The following is a 5,817-nucleotide window of genomic DNA, read 5'->3' as shown; positions in this document are numbered from 1 at the left end:
TTTTTACATTTACAGAGCATGCTTTGTGCCTCACTTTTTCTTTAAATTATATACTTTCAGATGCTTTTGGAATTAGAGGATTTCTTTAGGCCTTCATATGAGAGCTGGGGTTTCCTCACAGAGACACTTTGACGTTGGATTGTCCATCAATATTTAAGATCTCTGTAATCGACATTCAGAAAGATTTTTAAAATCAGCCCTGTCAGATCTGAGGAAATCCTGTGTTTATCTCGTGAAAACTACCTGCTTAAGATCACAATCCAGTGCGTTCCTCAAACAACGCTCTCGTAAAGCTCACAGACGAATCGTTAGATAAACAAGCATCTCTCATGCGTGTCAGGGGTTTGGATCTGCTCACCTCATGGGTTTACCAGCTCAACCACAGCACAAGCCCAAGCCGCAGAGCTCATCCTGTGGAGAAACATGCATTTATGAGCCACATGACCGTGTCAGCTAACAAATTTCATAGTGAGATCTCTATAATAATGTTTTCCTTACACTGCAATGAAATTCAATAGACAGCAATTGGAGAGCATTGTTGTTGTTGTTGTTAACTAAAAATCAAACTATTACATTTTTGATAATTGAAATAAAGCTAAAATAAAGTATAAATAATATTAAAAAATGTAAAATAAAAGTTTTGTAAAAAAAACAAACAAAAAAAAAAACGCTGATTTTATCTATTTTTATTCTTTAAAAGATAATTTTCAAAGAGCCTTCTCAGACAATTTTGATGTTTAAATAAAACATAAATGTGAACTCCATTAAATCTCTGGAGTGATAACTCATTCCTGTGCTGCAAAAGGAAATGATGGGAAATGTAGTTTGTTGGGTCAGCCTGCTACCTGCACAACAAACAGTACAGTCAACCTTCACAATGAAAAATTAATTAAGATCATTAGCATTCATGTATATATGCATTACCATTTGAGCTCCAGGAAAGCTTTGTAAACTGCTACTGACAATTTCAAAAAAAATGGCTCTTCGAGATGTTTCATCAAAATATCCTGTTTTAACACAAAATACATTAACAGAGAGAAAGGGTATCAAAACAACTATCTTGTGCCTGATTTTTTTTGTTGTTGTTGTTGAATTTCCTGTTAAAACAACGTTAAAGCACAGAAGCGCTTTAATAATTCATACATTTACATGCTGGAAGCTAAAACCTGAGAATACCAGATTTCCAGGGAATCAAACCAACAATCTTGGTTGTTGCTTGTTTTTTTTTTCTTTTGGTCTTTTGTCGTATTTCCTGTTAAAACAAAATTTGCCAAAGTGCTTTAACTATCAATCTTTACATAATTTCACACATTTGCATATTGGAAACTAAAATCTGAGACCACCACCAGATATCTTGGGAAATGAACCCACAATCTTGGTGTTGTTTGATGTTTTATCAGAAAATACATTAACAGAGGAAAGACAACCACATGCAGACGTGCTTTAACTATCAGTCTTTACATAATTTTACACATTTGCATGCTGGAAACTAAAAGCTGAGACTACTACCATATTCCATGGTAATCAAACCCATTATCTTGGTGTTATACTGTATATATATATATATATATATATATATATATATATGTATATATTGCTTGGTGTTTTATCCAAAAATACATTAACAGAGGAATCTTGGTGTTGCTTAATTTGCTCTGTCATTTGCATGCCGGAAACTACAACCTGAGAAACAAAATGCATATTGCTCTATACATACAGATATCGCAACTAAGAAAAATTTGGAGTAGGATTTACTTTACTACTCAGAAACTACCTACTCCAAAAATCATTGTTTTATGGACAATTCAAAAAAATATATATATTCACAGTGTAGCCTTTCTGAAGTTATCGTGTCACACAAAAAGTCAGTATAATGCCTACAGTATATGAGGTGCTCATAAGGCTTCATAAAAGATGGAGATATTTAGAGCCTTGTAAATACTTCTGAAGCCTGTGCTAAGGGTGTATAATGATGTTTATAGCAGCCGTATTAAAACTGCATGCACTCACCTGTGTTAGCAGAGGCTAGTCCCTCTTCCCTTAGGCAGGTTACGGTTCTCGCTCTCAGAATGGCCCGAGGCCTTGGTTCTAACACACTCATCCAGACATATCTCCTATCCCTTAGTTCAGCTCTCCCTCTACTGCTGTCTGCCGCTCTTCATCTCCCTCTTTCTTTTGCTTTGTTTTCTTTATAACCAATTATACCCTCCTTTTCAAGCTATTACCACTTGTTGTCTCATCCCTTGACCACGGTGATCACCTCAGGTTGTGGTTTCCAGCATGCTAATGGGCGCCATGATTACGTAAAGACTGATAGTTACTCACATTTTTGTTTCTTGTGTTCCTGTATTTCCTATTAAAACAGGAAGATGGGGTTGGAACATGTCAAAAGCCTTTTTTTGTTAAATGCACAACAGCCTTTTTAGTTCATATCAAAGCCATTTACCAAGACTTGCTATTGCTAGTGAAAGCACATTCTCATTTTAGAGAGCAAATAAATTAGATGCATTAGTGTAAGATGAGTCATCAACACTGAAAGATTGTACAGTATAAACGTGTGTATCAGCCTGATCAATTGTTATTTTAATATTTTATCTTAGTTTAAGTTTCAGTAAATTTGTTGTGCATTTGTCATTTTATTCGTTTTATATATTTCTATTTAGCTTTATTTTCACTTCAGTTTTAATTTTAGCAGTTTTAGTATTTTTAATAGATTTATTTATTTCTTTTTATTTTGGTTATTTCTTTTTTTTTAAGTGTATGTACTTAAATGTATTTTATTTTAATTAGTTGCCAAGGCAACATTTCCTTTTTTTCTTTAAGTTTTTTTTAAAGTTTAAGCTTTTCATCTAATATTTATATTTTATTCATTTATTTATTTTTCAAGTGATGAAAAAGATTTTTAGTACAAAATAGTATATTCTGTAAAACATGGCTGCAAAACATTGCAAAAATGTTTCCTGTCAAACATTTGAACAACGTTCAGCAGATGTAATGCTAATGAATATAGTGTCTGCCCTCTTTAAGACGTTTATCAGAACACAAATATAATGCTTAAAACATGTAATGCTTTTCAAATGATGCACACTTTCACAGACGTGTTAGAACTTAGACGTGTCCTTGGAGAAAAAAAAATTACATGACAAGTTTTGAAAAATAAGAGAGAAAACAAATCTTGTTCACTTCTTAAAAACATCAAATGCAAGCGTTACTGAGAGAGGGCAGTTGTGCATCTGTTGCAGCCAAATTCATTTCTGAGTGTCTTGCCCTCAGAAACCAGCCCCTTTGAACATCATATTCAAGACCTGTTTGCACAACAAAATAATATAGAGTTTTTCATGTCTTCGTAAATATTCAGTTCAAATAAAATAACATCTACTTCTTAAATTAAATTACATTTATTATAAATTTAATAAAAAGGAAAACAAATTAAAATAAATAAAAAAAAAATAAAAAAATGAATAAAAATAAAATAAAATAAAATAAAATAAAATAAAATAAAATAAAATAAAATAAAATAAAATAAAATAAAATAAAAATTGAAAAATGTTTTAATGTTGTTTGGAGCCTTTTGACTTTCAAAATATCTTTTTGCACTATATGTGTGTTCAATGGAAAAATAACATTCAAACATGATGTTTTTGCCACTTGCACATCAGTTCCAGTCAGGTCTGAATTAATTTGTAGAATGTCAAAAAAATAAACCAGGGTTATTATAGTTAATAAACTAAAAACATAATTAACATAACTTAATAAAAATAACTTTTGTATTTCAGCTAATTGCAAAGGCAAGACACATAAAATTCTACAAAATTACTATAACTAAATAAAAAACTGAAGATATTAAAATAAAGAACTGAGTAAGTATTAATAAATTATAACAGCATCTCAATACTAAAATAAACCTGAATTAAATGCATTAAAAAATTAAATTGTTATTAAATCATAAGTCAACCTTCAGTATTGTTTAAAGAATATTTTATGACTATTTTTGACACTTTATTCATCCATGTGTATAGATGCTTTGGCAATAAAGTATGCAAAAACAATCAGGCCTACATGAAGCACTTTGAAATGTTGAAGCTGTGACAGACTTCCAGGCGTTATTGCTATCACACACCGATCATACACAGCTTTAGGGAACAGGACCTGACGGGTCACGATCCCGACGTCCCGCTCGTGGCGATCCGAGATACAGCAACACACTCACTTCAGACACTATAGTCTTGTCTCTTGCCTCGCACTGGCGTATGATGCTAAAGGGCTAATCCACATATTAAAGCTAATTTATGGAGATCCGGTAAGCACTGCCTTTAAACATGCAGTCAAATTAATATTCAAATGTAATTCCTCACCTAAAGAAATAAAACATGCTAATGGCATACTAATTTAGTTGCAGCTCCTGTTGCTCAGAGGCTGATGGTCTGATTTCTCAAGGCCGGGTATTTAACACTGCAGCCTGAGAGTAAAGAGAGAAATTTTCTTGCCGCAAATGAATTAGTAAACAGCAAGTACGTGTTTGTAGAAGCGTGTGTCGGCAGCTGTAAATGTACGCTGCTGGATGTATCGTGTCAAATAGTTTGTTCGTAACCGCGTACGTCCTCTCGGGCCAGAAAAGGGTCACGTTTTAACTTCAACCTCGTCTCATGCAGGGAAACGATTTTTTATGCGAACTTGATATAATTATGACTTATAGATGTGAGGGAAAAAGCACAAAAGCGAGGGATCGTTTGGATTGGCGGGGAAGTTGCACATTAGCCGTCACCACCTGTGGCTGTTTTCAGTATCGTCAGTGTCTACGGGGGGATGAATAAAACAAATGAAAATATAAAAATATAGACATTGGTTTGTCATTGTGTGCTGTCCTCCAGGGGTGACATTTGCATATTCATATTTTGGACCGGATACATGAATAATTTCCCTCTCTCCGAAGGTTAGGGCTCATTAATTAAAGCCCAACAATTAGAGAGAATATTTTCTATTATTAATTGTTTTGGTGTGTGTATGTGGCACCACACGGAGCTGTTATCATTTATAACTGACCTGAACTCGTCTTTCTAGTTTCCACCCAGTTACCACTGAAAGCCAGTTCACCTTGGGCAATGACAATCTCCAGCTTAACCTCTCAAAGAGCCGCCACAGGGCAGTTCCTCCAGCCCAACAAACAGCTCCTCCTAGATCTTCCGCAGGGAATTGACTCTGCACAAATGAATCGGACCAGAGAACGAGTGCTTACTGAGAGCAGCCGCTTAAACAAACCGTTTAGGTGAACTAGAAACACACTGAGGGATGCTGATGTGGATGAATTGTGAGTGTTTGTGATCAAGAATGGATTTAAAGGTGAAGACTGTTAGCGTCAGCATTCAGAAAGCCCCGCCCCCAAACTCACACCATTGGTTGAGCCGGTGTCACTGCATATAATTAAACTTTTTTTTAAATGAGAAAAGGATGCACTTCATGCAGCTTTAAAGAAGAAAAATAAAGTCACCAACCTGTAATTTTCCAAGTTGACCCTCAATAGCGGCCTACATTATACCTGGATCAAACATACAGAATGAAAATTAGCTTAGAGCTATCATATCAATGCATGCTACTATAATGGGGTTGGTACGATTTTTTCTAATGTTTCTGTCTTAAAGTCTATTCTGCTCACCAAGGATGCATTTATTGGATCAAAAATGCAGTAAAACAGCGATATTGTGAAATATCATTACAATTTAAAATAACTATTTTCCATTTGAATATATCGTAAAATGTCATTTATTCCTGTGATCAAAGCTGAATTTTCAGCATTATTACTCCAGTCTTCAGTATCAC

The 5,817-nt window shown here is 34.2% G+C and overlaps 1 long non-coding RNA gene across 1 annotated transcript; it reads right to left on the bottom strand.

Moving 5' to 3' along the window:
• Positions 1 to 334: 334 nt before the first annotated feature.
• On the bottom strand, positions 335 to 5,537 carry LOC109077141. Its single transcript, XR_006157552.1, has 3 exons — positions 5,493 to 5,537; positions 5,044 to 5,199; positions 335 to 411 (listed from the first exon to the last, which is right to left on the bottom strand). It is a non-coding gene; the product is annotated as an uncharacterized LOC109077141 (long non-coding RNA).
• Between the last annotated feature and the right edge of the window lie 280 nt (positions 5,538 to 5,817).

Source organism: Cyprinus carpio, chromosome B20, assembly GCF_018340385.1.
Source record: "Cyprinus carpio isolate SPL01 chromosome B20, ASM1834038v1, whole genome shotgun sequence".
Classification (NCBI taxonomy): domain Eukaryota; kingdom Metazoa; phylum Chordata; class Actinopteri; order Cypriniformes; family Cyprinidae; genus Cyprinus; species Cyprinus carpio.
Note: the sequence above shows the minus strand (reverse complement) of the source record. Positions and strands in the feature narration are given on the sequence as shown.